The following is a 17358-nucleotide window of genomic DNA, read 5'->3' as shown; positions in this document are numbered from 1 at the left end:
GCGACGTCCATACTTTTGACTATCATGGCGTCTGTTAAATGTATTTGGACTGTGCAGGCAATAATTGTTCGAGTGTAGTCACCGCATTGATATCAATGTGCTGGTGTCCACTTGCGAGTTTCATCACAATAGCGTCATTTCCGTAATTGCGTCATTACGCAGCGCATACGCGCGCGCATGCGCCTATGCCGCTAATGTACTTTATTCAAGCCCATCCCGTTTTTTTTTTTTTTTTTTTTTCCAAGACGCAATTGCGTCACTACGCAGCACGTGCGCGCGCGCATGCGCCATAGCCACTAATGGACTCTATTTAAGCCCATTGCAGACACTATTGTCTCTGACTGTCATGGCGTCTGCTGGACTTATGGAGACTTCTCACATGCAGGTAGGACCACTGGTTGTTGATGTTTGGCTTATTGTTTGTTTTTGGTGCTGTGCCTTTATGCACACTTCACCAGACTAGCCATACATATTATTTATATATACTCCTAAATTCCTTTTTCCAGTGATCTCTGCCTGCGATCACCCAGCAATCCACCCTTCCTGAAACATAGGATAATCTGGGTAGTTTGTCTCCTTGTGGCTGAACTTTTGTTCTCTGGCACATGCATACCCTCTCCTATATGGATTCCCATATCTGGTAAGTTACTCTCCATTTTTGGATTACCAGCTCTATGGGGTTACTCTTTTTTGCTATAAATGTGTGTCTGCATTTAACTCTTTGAATGCAACAAATAATGATATATGCATATTATATATATATATATTATTATTTTTTTTTTTTTTTTTTTTTTTTTTTTTTTTTTTCTTTCCTCTTTCCCTTCCTTCCCTAGGCGTGGACCTTTTTGGTAGGCTATGATTGTATATCCTCCCCGTGAACACAGAGACATTGATCTCCATATACAGCATTTTCCCCTTGTTTTTGGCGTACTTTCACACTGAGACAGGACTCTATCTACAGATCTTATTGACTGTAAGTAACTCATATCTGTTTTGATAAATGACATAGTTGTATGGCTGTCCTTTTCTTGTCTCCCCCTTCCCCATGTTTTTTAACAATTTCGGTCACTAGAGTTGTAAATATTGTTTAAGTTGAATTTTTTCTATGTAATATGTGTATATATCTCTTTTCTAATAGACATGTATTTCTCTGACACAATGATCGTCTGTAATACCCCTTGAAGAAGGATCACAGATACCGAAACGGCTGTCGGGTTGGACCAATTTTTGTCTCATGTCTGTTTTATTGCTTTACAAATAGGATCTGTATACCACTTGCATGTGGTTTTTTATCCTTGCTAGGACACTGTACGATGTCCTTACTTAAATTGTTTAAATAAATTTGCTATATATTTTTCTACTCATTCACGTGTTTGTGTCACTTATAAAGTCCCACCCTTGAGGGGGTATTTCATGTTTTTTCTCATTGATGGGGATGGAAGGAAAGAAGAACGTTTCCCCTTCTTAGGGAGCAGGATGTCTTATCTGAACTGTGTGAACATTGGGCGCCTCCCCCGAGGAATAGCCCTCCTGTCTGGACAATTCTTGGGGGGTTCTCTTAATGGAAGACCTTGGGCTCTGTAGTGGCGATTATTAATTTGGCTGGATCCTCCCGTGTTCCAGAGGGTGTGACCTATAGTCAGTTCCCGGGTCTGTACACCTGCCATGCCCATTATGAGGGGTTCCCACCATCCCTGTGCTGAGTTCCCAGGTTTGTAAACCTGTCATGCCCATTATGAGGGGTTCCCACCATTCCTGTGCTGAGTTCCCAGGTCTGTATACCTGCTGTGCCCATTATGAGGGGTTCCCACCATCCCTGTGCTGAGTTCCTGGGTCTGTACACCTGCTGTGCCCATTATGAGGGGCTCCCACCATCCCTGTGCTGAGTTCCCGGGTCTGTACACTTGCTGTGCCCATTATGAGGAGTTCCCACCATCCCTGTGCTGAGTTCCTGGGTCTGTATACCTGCTGTGCCCATTATGAGGAACAACTAACCTCCAATCTAAGGGATCCTTCTCCCCTGACCATCAATGCAAGGGAGACCTTCTCTAGGGACCCCCAATATGCGGGCCCATCTCCACTGACTATCAATGTAAGGGATCCTTCTTCACTGACCTCCAATGTAAAGGGCCCTTCATAGCTGACCTTCAATGTAAGGGGGCCACCTCCACTGACCATCACTGTAAGAACCCACCTCCACTGACCATCAATGTAAAGGGCCAATCTCCTCTGACCATCAATGTTTGAGTCCCATCTCTACTGACTAATAATGTAAGGGGCCCATCTCCACTTACCATACAGGTAAAGGGCCCATCTTCACTGATCAATAACGAAAGGGGCCCATCTTCACTGACCATCCATGTAAGGGGGCCATCTACACTGACCAATAACGAAAGGGGCCCATCTCTACTGACCATACATGTAAGGGGCCCATCTCCCATGACCATCAATGTAAGGGAGACCTTCTCTAGGGACCACCAATATGAGGGCCCGTCTCAAGTGACCATCAATGTAAGGGGTCTATCTCCAATGATTATCAATGTAAGGGATCCTTCTCCACTGACCTCCAGTGTAAGGGGCCCTTCTTAAATGACCTTTTAATATAAGGGGGCCATCTCCACTAACCATCACTGTAATAACCCATCTCCACTGAGATCAAATGTAAGGGGCCCATCTCCACTGACCATTAACGGAAGGGGCCCATCTCCACTGACCATCAATGTAAGTGATCCTTCTCCACTGACCATCAACATAAGGGGCCCATCTCCACTGACCATCAATGTAAGTGATCCTTCTCCACTGACCATCAATGTAAGGGGCCCATCTCCACTGACCAGCAACGTAAGGGGCCAATCTCCTCTGACCATCAATGTATGAGACTTATCTCCACTGACTGTTAATGTAAGGGGGCCATCTCTCTTGGCCATTAATGTAAGGGACCATCTCCACTTACCATCCAGGTAAGGGGCCCATCTACACTAACCAATAACTGAAGGGGCCAATCTCCACTGACCATCAATGTAAAGGGCCCATCTCCACTGACCATCAATATATGAGGCCCATCTCCACTGACCATTAATGTAAGGGGGCCATCTCCACTGACCATTAATGTAAGGGGCCATCTCCCTTAGCCATTAATGTAAGGGCCCATCCCCACTTACCATCCATGTAAGGGGCCCATCTCCACTGACTGTCAATGTAAGGGGCCAATCTCCTCTGACCGTCCATGTAAGGGACCCATCTCTACTGACCATTAATGTAAAGAGGGCCATCTTCACTGACCGTCAACGTAAACGGCCAATCTCCTCTGACCATCAATATATGAGGCCCATCTCCACTGACCATTAATGTAAGGGGGCCATCTTCACTGACCATTAATGTAAGGGGGCCATCTCCACTGACCATTAATGTAAGGGGGTCATCTCCACTGACCATTAAGGTAGGGGCCCATCCCCACTTACCATCCATGTAAGGGGCCCATCTCCACTGACCGTCAACGCAAGGGGCCAATCTCCTCTGACCGTCCATGTAAGGGACCCATCTCTACTGACCATTAATGTAAAGAGGACCATCTCCACTGACCATTAATGTAAGGGTGGCCATCTCCACTGACCATTAATGTAAGGGGCCCATCTACACTGATCAATAACGGAAGGGGCCAATCTCCACTGACCATCAATATATGAGGCCCATCTCCACTGACCATTAATATAAGGGGCCATCTTCCTTGGCCATTAATGTAAGGGCCCATCCACACTTACCATCTATGTAAGGGGCCCATCTCCACTGACCGTCAACGTAAGGGGCCAATCTCCTCTGACCGTCCATGTAAGGGACCCATCTCTACTGACCATTAATGTAAAGAGGGCCATCTCCACTGACCATCAACGTAAACGGCCAATCTCCTCTGACCATCAATATATGAGGCCCATCTCCACTGACCATCCATGTAAGGGCCCTTCTCCACTGACCGTCAACGTAAGGGGCCAATCTCCACTGACCATTAATGTAAGGGGGCCATCTCCACTGACCATTAATGTAAGGGGGCCATCTCCCTTGGCCATTAATGTAAAGGGGCCATCTCCACTGACCATTAAGGTAAGGGCCCATCCCCACTTACCATCCATGTAAGGGGCCCATCTCCACTGACCGTCAACGTAAGGGGCCAATCTCCTCTGACCGTCCATGTAAGAGACCCATCTCTACTGACCATTAACGTAAAGAGGGCCATCTCCACTGACCGTCAACGTAAACGGCCAATCTCCTCTGACCATCAATATATGAGGCCCATCTCCACTGACCATTAATGTAAGGGGGCCATCTCCCTTGGCCATTAATGCAAGGGGGCCATCTCCACTGACCATTAAGGTAGGGGCCCATCCCCACTTACCATCCATGTAAGGGGCCCATCTCCACTGACCGTCAACGTAAGGGACCCATCTCCACTGACCGTCAATGTAAACGGCCAATCTCCTCTGACCATCAATATATGAGGCCCATCTCCACTGACCATTTATGTAAGGGGGCCATCTCCACTGACCTCCAATATAAGAAGACATTTTCCATTGACCACCAAGATGAGGAAACGCTATAATTTTCACTGTCTGCAAATCTTTTCCGGACATTATTATCTGCTAATGTCCTGAGATCTGTAGATATAATAAATCTTGTCCGGGGTTCCCCGACTCCTGAAAGGGATTTCTGGGGTCCCTGAGAAGGGCCGATCGATACATTCCCGCCCCGGTGTCCAGGCGATATTAGTGTGTGCCGGAATCTTCTCTAGGAACAAACAAGTGCACCTTCTTCTGAAGCTCTTTGGTGATAAGGTGGAACATTCCAGCATCTTATCGCGGATGCGGAAGCCACAATAGTCGCTCGGAGCTCTTGAAAGCAGCAAAAACCCACTTGAGAGAAGATGAGAGCTCTCACCGACACATATCACCCCGGCATCACCTGTGATCTGGTGAAGGGCGGGAAGAAAAGGATGGGGGGTGGGGGGGGGGGGGTCACACTACGAGAGGGACAACACAAGGACTGACTTCCACAACCATCAACTGATTTATAGGGATTCTCTAACTATTGTGTGCTTCCATTTTCCCTGTTTCGTCCCCCCCTCCCCCTCATCAACGCTCAGGTCTGGTATGAATTTGAAGGGGAACCCCACTCGAGAAAAAAACATGAGGTGGCCCCAAATCCAGGTCTTAAATGGATTTTAAAAAATGAAGAAAAAAAAAACGAGAGCCCCCCCCCCCCCCCAAAAAAAATATGTAACAGACTGCTATCTGAGCATGCAACCAGGAAAGGGAGGGGACAAGTGTGTGCCCCCCCCCCTCCTGAACCATACCAGGCCACATGACCAGTGGTGCTCAATTTTTTTTTGGGGGGGGGCGCAAACAAACTGAAAGAAAAAACATCAATTGCAGCCACTGTGCCCATCTAACGCAGCCACTGTGTCCATCAAATGCAGCCACTGTGCCATCAAACGCAGCAACTGTGCTCATCAAATGCAGCTACTGTGCCCATCAAACGCAGTCACTGTGCCCATCAAACACAGCCACTGTGCTCATCAAATGCAGCCACTGTGCCCATCAAATGCAGCCACTGTGCCATTAAACGCAGCCACTGTGCCCATCAAATGCAGCCACTGTGCCCATCTAATGCAGCCACTGTGCCCATCAAATGCAGCCACTGTGCCCATCAAAGGCAGCCACTGTGCCCATCAAACGCAGCCACTGTGCCCATCAAATGCAGCCACTGTGCCCATCAAATGCAGCCACTGTGCCCATCTAACGCAGTCACTGTGCTCATCAAACGCAGCCACTGTGCCCATCTAACGCAGTCACTGTGCTCATCAAACGCAGCCACTGTGCCCATCAAACACAGCTACATTGCCCATTAAACACAGCCACTGTGCGCATCAAACGCAGGCACTGTGCCATCAAACGCAGGCACTGTGCCATCAAACGCAGCCACTGTGCCCATCAATTTCTGCCAGTGCGTCCATCAATTGCCGCTACTGTGCCCAATCAAATTCTGCCAGTGTGCCCATAAATTGCCGCTACTGTGCCCCATCAGATGCTGCCAGTATGCCCATCAATTGCCTCTACTGTGCCCCGTCAGATGCTGCCAGTGTGCCCATCAATTGCCGCTACTGTGCCCCATCAGATGCTGCTAGTGTGCCCCCTCAGATGCCACCAGTGTGCCCCATCAGATGCCACCCGTGTGACCCATCCCATGCTGCCAGTGTGCCCCATCACATGCTGCCCGGCACTTACCTGTCTCGGAGCGGGTCAGCTGCGCTCTCCTGAACGTCGTCTCTCAGCCTACCAATCACAGCGCCTAACGTTTCAGCCAATCAGGTGACAGGTAACAGACCCAGCAACCTGATTGGCTGAAAGGCGGATTCAGTGTTAGCAAAGCGAATTCCCTCTCTTTGCTAACACACAGCTGAGTGATCAGCGAACGCCCAGCATGGCGCCCGCTATTCACATTTTTTGGCGCCTTTCGAAACCTACGGCTCTTATCAGGTGCCGCCAAAAAACACCCCCTGCCGCTGTAATTCAGGTGCCTGGCGCCCGAAAAGGGGCCGGACACCTGAATACGGGCTGTCAGCGGCGACCATAGATAGATTCATGCAATGCATGAATCTATGGTGATAGAGCGGTGCCAGGAGAGAGGGGGCGGCGCTCCTGCGCCCTTTATGGATGCACCGCCACTGGACGTGACCCCAACACGAGGGAGGTACCCTACCAGGGGACAAAGCAGCACCTTGTCTCCAGGTTGATAAGGACAAGGGCCTCTTCTCCGCAACCCTGGCCTGGTGGTTGTGGGAATCTGGGGGGATGGAAGGGCTTATCAGAATCTGGAAATGCCCCTTTTAATAAAAAGGAACAGGGCTGTGCCCACCCCCTTCCCCCTTATACTTTGACCACCCCCCCTTTGTCTATTATCCTCGAAAATCGCCAGAGCTGTGTTTTAGCGTTCAGCTCCCATTGTCTTTAATGAGGTTCAGACTCAACATCCAATCTTTAGTCATGGGGGTAGATTCAGGTAGGGGAGCGCACTGATACGGCGGCGCAGCGTATCGTATTTACGCTACGCCACCGTAACTTACAGGAGCAAGCGCTGTATTCACAAAGCACTTGCTCCGTAAGTTGCGGCTGCGTAGCGTAAATGGGGCCGGCGTAAGCGCGCGTAATTCAAATGATCCGGTAGGGGGCGTGGATCATTTAAATTAGGCGCGTTCCCGCGCGGAAGGTACTGCGCATGCGCCGTCCCTAAAATTTCCCGACGTGCATTGCGGTAAATGACGTCGCAAGGTCGTCATTGGTTTCGACGTGAACGTAAATGGCGTCCAGCGCCATTCACGGACGACTTACGCAACGGAACGACGTCCATACTTAACATTGGCTGCGCCTCCTAATAGCAGGAGCAGCCTTACGCCGAAAAAGCCTTAACGCAAACGACGTAAAAAAAAAGAACGCTGGGCGCGCGTAAGTTTGTGAATCGGCGTATCTAAGAAATTAGCATATTCTACGCCGACAACAAGGGAAGCGCCCCTAGCGGCCAAAGTGAGATTGCACACAATTCTACGCCGCCGCAATCAAGTAACGTCGGTGGAGGAAGCCTATTTTTTTCAGCGTAACTGCCTTTGTGAATCGGCGTAACGCTACGCGGGCGCGGAATTCAAATTACGGCGGCGTATCTGGAGATACGCCGCCGCAAAAGGTACCTGAATCTACCCCATGGTTGGCAAATCTTCCCCCAAACTGAACCCAGGAACCCAAGCTCATCCCTAATCACAGCGCCCTCTATCTGCCTAAAGAAGAATATCAGGAGAAAAAAGACATCTGCAATTAGTAGCGGGGCCACAAATGCTGCTTACTACTAAATGGATAATTAGAGGCCGAAGGTCCTAAAATGGATACGGCACCTCATCCCTTAAATTGATTAAGAAGAGGGGTAGAGGGAAATGGGGTTATCACTGTGCCAACGAAGAGAAACCAAGATCATAAGTACAATTGAATATAAAAAAGTTTATTAACCACTTAAGGACCGGACCAATATGCTGCTAAATGACCCAAGGGGTTTTTACAATTCGGCACTGCGTCGCTTTAACAGACAATTGCGCGGTCGTGCGACGTGGCTCCCAAACAAAATTGGCGTCCTTTTATCCCCACAAATAGAGCTTTCTTTTGGTGGTATTTGATCACCTCTGCGGTTTTTATTTTTTGCACTATAAACAAAAATAGAGCGACAATTTTGAAAAAAATGCAATATTTTTCCTCAGTTTAGGCCGATACGTATTCTTCTACCTATTTTTTGTAAAAAAAATCGCAATAAGCGTTTATTGATTGGTTTGCGCAAAATTTATAGCGTTTACAAAATAGGGGATAGTTTTATTATTATTATTTGTTTTTACTACTAATGGCGGCGATCAGCGATTTTTTTTGTGACTGCGACATTATGGCGGACACTTCGGACAATTTAGACACATTTTTGGGACCATTGTCATTTTCACAGCAAAAAATGCATTTAAATTGCATTGTTTATTGTGAAAATGACAGTTGCAGTTTGGGAGTTAACCACAGGGGGCGCTGAAGGTGTTAGGCTTCACCTAGTGTGTGTTTACAACTGTAGGGGGGTGTGGCTGTAGGAATGACGTCATCGATCGAGTCTCCCTATAAAAGGGATCACACGATCGATGCAGCCGCCACAGTGAAGCACGGGGAAGCCATGTTTACATACGGCTCTCCCCCCGTTCTTCAGCTCCGGGGAGCGATCGCGACGGAGCGGCTATAAACGAATAGCCGCGCCATCGTCCCAGATCACTCATGAAGCCACGGGAACCGCCGCATGTAGCGGGGGGGAGTCCCGATCGGACCCCCGACCCACGTCTAGGCAGGGACGTACAGGTACGCCAATGTGCCTGTCCGTGCCATTCTATATCTACATGCGGCGGTCCGGAAGTGGTTAAGTACAAAAAGAGGTCTAATTTAGCACATGAACAGTACATTATGAACATGGGAGCAAAGCGTCATAATACAGGCAAATGGTCGGGTCTTCCCGACTAGTTTCGCCAAACCTTTGGCTTCATCAGGGGGATTATGACGTGACCACGTCATAATCCCCTGATGAAGCCAAAGGTTTGGCGATACTAGTCCACCCAGTCCTGTGTAAATCTCAGGACTGGGTGGACAGAAAATAACTTCTTTTGGGGGGGGTGAAGCAGCTGTTGTCAAGCTTTAATAATTATTGCTCCTCTGGGGGGGGGGGGAAGCACGTGCTACGGCGCCGCCGCCAATGATATAACCTTTACATGTCCCATTTTGTACAGCGCTGCGGAGCAGTTGGTGCTACTGAAATACTAAAATACATAATCATTTTTGCGATATCTGAACTTGCGCGTTTAGGCTTTTTTTGCATACACACATACAAATTCTCTGCCAATTTAATTTCAGGCCATTGCTGTACTTAACAGTCGATCTTCTTCACAATGATACTTTGTTTCCTCCATCGTCTTGAGGACCAGCATTGGCCGTCGGAGGAGCGAGGCATAAAGTGCGGAAAATTGCTTTTTTTATTGTTCTCTAATGGCCAGATTCAAGTAGAGCGCCGCATCTTACAAGCGACGTAGCGTATCGTATTTACACTACGCTGCCTTAAGTCAGAGAGGCAAGTGCTGTATTCACAAAGTACTTGCCTCCTAACTTACGGCGGCGTAGCGTAAATGTGGCCGGCGTAAGCGCGCCTAATTCAAATGAGGATGGGGGGGCGTGATTGACGTTTTTTACGAACAGCGCATGCGCCGTCCGTATACATATCCCAGTGTGCATTGCTCCAAAGTACGCCGCAAGGACTTATTGGTTTCCACGTGAACGTAAATTACGTCCAGCTCCATTCACGGACGATTTATGCAAACGACGTAAAATTTTCAAATTTCGACGCGGGAACGACGGCCATACTTAACATTGACTAGGCCTCCTAGGGGGCAGCTTTATCTTTACGCGGCGTATCTCTTACGGAAACGGCGTATCCTTTACTGCGACGGGCACACGTACGTTCGTGAATCGGTGTATCTAGTCATTTACATATTCTACGCTGAACTCAACGGAAGTGCCACCTGGCGGCCAGCCTAAATATTACACTTTAAGATACGACGGCGTAGGAGACTTACGCCGCACGTATCTTAGCCTAACTTAAGCGTATCTGGTTTCCAGAATACGCTTAAATTAACACCGGCGTAGATTCAGAGTTACGTCGGCGTATCTACTGACATACTTACATTTTCCCCAGAAGATTCCCCCACCCAAAAAGTTGCACCATATTTGCCCATTGATAAAAGTTCAGTTCTATAAAAGAAAATCCATCACAAACCTCATTTCCAGCCCAACCGTTCACTGCCAGGGCTACAGCGCCTCCTAGTGGTCGATGGTGAGAATGTCCTCGCCAAACCTTATAAACTTGTTTAGAGAGAATTTTAAAGTGTACCCTAAGGGCCAGTCCCCCCGATCCGACACCCGGAGACACAAGACATGTCAAAATCAATGGTTCCCTATTAGAGTCGTCTTAACCACTTCAGCCCCCTGGAAGAATTGGCTGCCCAATGACCAGGGCCACTTTTTGCGATTCGGCGCTGCGTCGCTTTAACTGACAATTGCGCGGTCGTGCGACCATGGCTCCAAAACAAAATTTATGTTTTTTTTCCCCCACAAATAGAGCTTTCTTTTGGTGGTATTTGATTACCTCTGCGGTTTTGATTTTTTGCGCTATAAAAAAAAATAGAGCGACAATTTTGAAAAAAATATATCATTTTTTTACTTTTTGCTATAATAAATATCCCAAAAAAATGTAAAAAAATAAATTCTTCATCAGTTTAGGCCGATACGTATTTTTCTACATATTTTTGGTAAAAAAAAAAAAACAATAAGCGTTTATTGATTGGTTTACGCAAAAGTTATCACATCTACAAACTATGGGACAGATTTTAGGACTTTTAGTTTCAAATTTGACGCGGGAACGACGGCCATACTTTAACATGGCTGGTCTAAATATAAGCCATTGAAATAGCAGTCGCAACTTTACGACGGGAAAAGCCGACTAGCGACGACGTAAGAGAATGCGACGACCGCGCGTACCTTCGTGGATCGCCGTAAACAGCTAATTTAGCATACCTGACGCGGAAAACGACGCAAACTCCACCCAGCGGGCGCCGAAGTATTGCATCCTAAGATCCGAAGGCGTATGAAGCCGTACGCCTGTCGGATCTTAGCCAAATGCCGTCGTATCTTTGTTTGAGAATTCAAAATAAAGATACGACGCGGGAAATTTGAAAGTACGCCGGAGTATCAGCAGATACGCCGGCGTACTCTCACTGTGAATCTGGCCCTTCATTTTTTTTTATTGTTTTTACTAGTAATGGCAGCGATTTTTAGCGGGACTGCGACATTGCGGCGAACAAATCTGACACTAAAGCCACGTACACACGATCGGTTTGTCCGATGGAAAAAGACCGATGGACTGTTTTCATTGGACAAACCGATCGTGTGTGGGGCCCCATCGGTCTTTTTTCCATCGTTGTAAAAAAATAGAACATGTTTTAAATTTTTCCTATGGATAAAAAAACGATAGGAAATTCCGATCGTCTGTGTGGAACTCCATCGGAGAAAAATCCACGCATGTTCAGAATCAAGTCGATGCATGCTCGGAAGCATTGAACTTCATTTTTTTTCGTCTCGTCGTAGTGTTTTACGTCACTGCGTTTTGGCACGGTCGGAATTTAGCTGCAGTATATATGTGGTGGGCGGTCTTGAAGAAAATTTCTGTTATAACATTGTGTAAATAAGTAATTTTCCTCCTTCGCCTATGTACACTGATATGCTGCACTCATAGGCGGCACTGATGGGCAGTGATAGGTGGCACTGATGGGCTCTGATAGGTGGCACTGATGGGCACTGATTGGTGGCACTTATGGGCACTGATAGGTGGCAATGATGGGCCCTGGTTGGCACTGATGGGGCAGCACTGATAGTCAGTGTAAACAATGTGCTGAAAGGCTTGCCGCGCAATCCTTTCCTCACACAGACACAGCGTTGATTTCCTACAATCTTCAGCTCCATCTAGTGGCCGTAATATTTCCCTAAAATAGCCCAGTCAGACAGATATCACATTATGGACACTAGATGGAGCTAGACCCTCTAGCTTTTGACAAACGAGCACACCCTCCCTCCTGGACCATATCAGGCCACTATACATGGGGGGGGGGGGGACAACCCTGGGTGGTGATTGTGGGGATCTGCGGACATGGGGCTTATCGGAATCTGGATGCCCCCTGTAACAGAAGGGCCCCCAGATTCCACCCCCCATGTGAATGTGTATGGGGTATATTGTACCCCTACTCACTTACCCCAAAAAGTGTCAAAAGTAAATAAAAACAGTACAAAGGTTTTTGACAAAGTCCTTTATTAAAGTAGCTCCAACGTGTCTTCTTTCTCCAGTGATGTCTTCTCCCACCGGTTCTTCTCCCATCGGTTCTTCTCCCACCGGTTCTTCTTCCTCTGGCTCTTCTCCCTCTGGTTCTTCTCCCACCAGTTCTTCTCCCTCCGGTTCTTCTCCCAGCGGTTCTTCTTCCTCTGGCTCTTCTCCCTCTGGTTCTTCTCCCACCAGTTCTTCTCCCTCCGGTTCTTCTTCCTCTGGTTCTTCTCCCACCAGTTCTTCTTACTCCGGTTCTTCTCCCTCTGGTTCTTTTTCCTCTGGTTCTTTTTCCTCCAGTTCTTTTTCCTCCTTTCTCCGGTTCTTCTCCGTCCGGTTTTTCTCCTTACGGTTCTTCTCCCTCCCACCTGTTCTTTTTCCTCCGGGTCTTCTCCCTCCGGTTGTTCTCTGTCTGGTTCTTCTTCCTCCGGTTCTTCTCCCTCCGGTTCTTCTCCGTCTAGTTCTTCTTCCTCCAGTTCTTCTCCCTCCGGTTCTTCTCCTTCCAGTTCTTCTCCCTCCAGTTCTTCTCCCACCGGTTCTTCTCCCACCGGTTCTTCTCCCACCGGTTCTTCTCCCACCGGTTATTTTCCCACCGGTTCTTCTCCCACCGGTTCTTCTCCTATCGGTTCTTCTCCCTCTGGTTCTTCTCCCTCCGGTTCTTCTTCCTCAGGTTCTTCTCCCTCCGGTTCTTCTTCCTCAGGTTCTTCTCCCTCCAGTTATTCTCCCTCCAGTTCTTCTCCCTCCGGTTCTTCTTCCCCTGGTTCTTCTCCCTCCGGTTCTTCTTCCTCAGGTTCTTCTCCCTCCAGTTCTTCTCCCTCCAGTTCTTCTCCCACCAGTTCTTCTTACTCCGGTTCTTCTCCCACCAGTTCTTCTCCCTCCGGTTCTTTTTCCTCCGGTTCTTTTTCCTCCGGTTCTTCTTTCTCCGGTTCTTCTTTCTCCAGTTCTTCTTTCTCTGGTTCTTCTCCGTCCGGTTCTTCTCCTTACGGTTCTTCTCCCTCCCACCTGTTCTTTTTTCTCCGGTTCTTCTCCCTCCGGTTGTTCTCTGTCTGGTTCTTCTTCCTCCGGGTTTTCTCCCTCCCACCTGTTCTTCTCCGTCCGGTTCTTCTCCGTCCGGTTCTTCTCCTTCCGGTTCTTCTCCCTCCCACCTGTTCTTTTTCCTCCAGTTCTTCTCCCTCCGGTTCTTCTCCTTCCAGTTCTTCTCCCTCCCGTTTTTTTCCCTCCGGTTCTTCTCCCTCTTGTTCTTCTCCCACCTCTGTCTTTTTGCAATGGAGTAATAGTCTTCTAAACAGGGCTGGAAAATAGATTCTGAGCATCCAGGGCAAGGTGGAGGTGGTGGCTGAAGGCAGTGCCGGGACACGGTCATTCAGAGCCCAGGGTGAACATGGCAAATCACAGCAAATCGAGCACTAATCTGCATGCTTACCCCCTAAGCATAAATCCACCCCCCTGCTGAAATTTCCCCCTCCCAGCACAATTCTAAGCCCTCCACCCAAAAAAAAAATACCCACTTCCTAATAAAAAATCCTCTACCCCTCAAATTTCCCTTCCTAGCACAAATACCCCCCTCAAATTTCCCCTCCGAACATCCCTACTAGCACAAAACCCCGCCTAGAACAATTCACATGATACAACAGTGCCCAGGACAACCGATAGGGTTGCCACCTATCTGGGATTCACTGTGCCCAGTGGGAGTAAACAATGCCCGATCTTTGGTATTATTAGGAGGAGAAATAATTGGTGTCTCAATTTTTGTTGTCGTTAGAAGAAACGATGCCCAATCGTTGATGTCATCGGAAGGAATAGTGCCCCATTGTTGGTGTCAGTGGCAGGAATAATGACTCAAGCCCAGGATAAGGGCAAGCAAAGGGCCGCAGTTTGGAGACCCCTGCTATAGTGTATACTAAAAATATATCTTTTTTTTTTTTGCTGTGCGCCGCTAAAGTTTTCGGGTTTGGCTTGAAGAAAAAAGAAGGAAAAGTGCCAACTTTAGCAGTGACCCTCCTGCCCACCCTTTGTCCCGGTCCTGGCTGAAGGAAACAAAGCTGAATGAGAGAAAATCAACCAATCAGAGGATATTCTTCCACCCCGCACCTCAATTTTTTGTAAAGCCAGATGGTGCTAGCTTGGCTTAACATTTAAGCCATCTATGACCATCTTAAAGGGGTTGTAAAGGAAAAAAAACATTTTCATAATAAGCATCCTTTACCTGCAGACATTCCTCTTTTCACTTCCTCATTGTTCGTTTTTGCTCAGAAGTTGCTCTATTTCTTCTCTGTTCTGTTCACTTCCTGCTTGTCTGACTTTACTGAACACGGTGATGGGAGGGTTTACTGCGGTGGTCAGTAACGTGCTCGCCCCCTCCTGGGAACTACATCTGTGCGGCAGGGCGCTCTCTACGTGTTAGAGACTTCAAGGAGGTGTGAATTACTGGGCGTGCCGCAATGCATACTGGGAAATGTAGTTCTTACATCAACGAGCGCCGCAAACCAGGAAGTGAATGAGAGAACAGAAACTAGCATGCCGGAGGTGATATAGATGAAGGAATTTAATAGGTATTTACTCGTTTACACTATTCTGTCTGTCTACCTTGCAGACATTCATTTTAGGTAAAAAAACGTTTTCCTTTAGTGACCCTTTAAAGCGGTTGTAAACCTTAATTTTTCACTTTTACCTACAGGCCTATAACAAGGCTTACCTGTAGGTAAAAAGAATATCTCCTAAACCTGTACGGTTTAGGAGATATTCCCCTCGCAATGCGGGCGGCGCATGCGCAGGAGGGATCCACGGCGGAAGATCCGGCAGCCGCCGGACCTTGCCGATTTTAAATCTCCCGCGCACGCGCGGGAGTGACGTCATCGCCGCTCCAGCCAATCACAGCGCTGGAGCGGCGCCGCTCCAGCCAATCACAGCGCTGGAGCGGCGATACCCGGAAGACACGCCGGAGCAAGATGACATCTCGCTCGGCGTGAACCAGGTAAGTGTTGTTCACCTCGTTTTGAGGTAAGTATTTCATAATCAGCTATTATGCGGTGCATACTAGCTGATTATGCATTTTGCCTTGCAGGTAAAAAAAAAAAAAAAAATTGTATATGCGGTTTACAACCGCTTTAAGTACCGAATGCAGCAATCGCTGTTACATGCAATATAACAGAAACCACTAGATGGTGCCAGACATCCATGCTGGAGAATGGAGCTCAATCCATACTATGAAGTTACTGAATATTTTACCACTGCGGGAAGGAATATTTGACATTGTGTTTGGTTTACTAAAAGAGTAGAGCTTGTTCACTCTGCTACCAGTGATCCCGGCCACGGATTCGCCACAGGATCACTTTTAGAGGCGGCGGGAGAGGTTCCCGGTCTCCGCTTTCCGGTTGCTTCTGGGTCTTTTATTCATTAAAGTGTATTTTCCCCCCAAAAAAATGCATTTGAAAGACCGCTGCGCAAACACTGACATAAACTATTATAAATCACCATTTTATTCCCTAAGGTCTCTCCAAAAAAACTATATATATATATATATATATATATATATATATATATATATATATATATATAAATAAATAAAAGAGCTAAAAAAAAGAAAAAGAAAGAAACAGTCTAAAAATAAAAAGTAAAATAAATAAGAAATAATAATAAAAATATATATATATATTTCACACCACACATGTGAGGTATCGCTGCGAACGTTAGTGCGAGAGCAATAATTCTAGCTCTAGACCTCCTCTGTAACTCTAAACAGGTAAGCTGTAAAAAAAATATAATAATAATAATAATACTAACTGTCGCCTATGGGGATTTTTAAGTACCAAAATTTGGCGCCATTCCACGAGCGTGCTCAATATTAGAGCATGACATGTAAGGTATCTATTTACTCTGCGTAACACCATCTTTCACCTTATACAAAAAATTGAGCTAACTTTAATGTTTTTTTTTATTCATTCAAGTGTATTTAAAAAAAAAAAAATGCGTTTGAAATACAAAAAAAATTGCCAACTTAAGTGTTTTTTTTTATTATTCATTAAAGTGTATTTAAAAAAATAAAAATAAAAAATGTGTTTGAAATACAAAAAAAAATGAGCTAACTTTAGTGATTTTTTTGTTTATTTATTAAAGTGTATTTAAAAAAAAAAAAAAAAAGGAAAATTTATTATCATACTTACCGTAATGTTCCTTTCCTGATGGACTCCATGGCAGCCTACGTGTGGGTTAATCCCGCCTCCTCTCCAATGTGATAGGACCCCATACCCATAAAAGTTAACTCACCAATAGACTCAGTGTTCCGTAACTATCCCGACTCCATAATTTCAGGGTGGGAACTCCGTCTGCCATGGAGTCCATCAGGAAAGGAAAATTACGGTAAGTATGATAATAAATTTTCCTTTTTCCTGACTGACTCCATGGCAGCCTACGTGTGGGAAATAACTAGCCAACACACGGGTGGGTATGCTGAACAGAAATATATTTAATTTGTCCCGTCAGCCGACAAGACTGATAAACCAAAATTTACAGAAGACAGTGCTGCAGGTTCAACACAGTAATGGGACATAAAGGTGTTTATAGAAGACCAAGAGGCCGCTCTACAAATAACGTCTGGCGCCACATGACGGGCTGCTGCCCAGGAAGCTGCCATCCCTCTCGTGGAGTGAGCCGTTACCGCCTGCGGAGGAGCCAAGCCCTTTGCACAATAAGCCTGTTGTATCGTCTGGACGATCCAGGATGCGATTGTTCTTGAAGATGCCTTCTTCCCTTTGTTCTTGCCTGAATGCAGGATGAACAGGTGATCAGAACGTCTGAATGTAGATGTAACTTGAAGATATTCAGTGAGTATCTTGCCCATATCCAGAGGGTGAGTCTCATCAGAATCTGGGTTTTTAAAGGTAGGGA

The 17358-nt window shown here is 46.9% G+C and overlaps 1 long non-coding RNA gene across 2 annotated transcripts; it reads left to right on the top strand.

Annotated features, from left to right (window-relative positions):
- The first annotated feature begins 228 nt into the window (after positions 1-228).
- Positions 229-1364, top strand: LOC120939813. 2 transcript variants are annotated; one of them, XR_005749372.1, is made up of 4 exons: positions 229-385; positions 507-640; positions 834-973; positions 1139-1364. It is a non-coding gene; the product is annotated as an uncharacterized LOC120939813 (long non-coding RNA). The 2 variants fall into 2 exon arrangements; XR_005749371.1 differs by having other exon boundaries at positions 233-640.
- Positions 1365-17358: the final 15994 nt, after the last annotated feature.

This window comes from Rana temporaria, chromosome 5, assembly GCF_905171775.1.
Source record: "Rana temporaria chromosome 5, aRanTem1.1, whole genome shotgun sequence".
NCBI classification, from domain to species: domain Eukaryota; kingdom Metazoa; phylum Chordata; class Amphibia; order Anura; family Ranidae; genus Rana; species Rana temporaria.
Note: the sequence above shows the minus strand (reverse complement) of the source record. Positions and strands in the feature narration are given on the sequence as shown.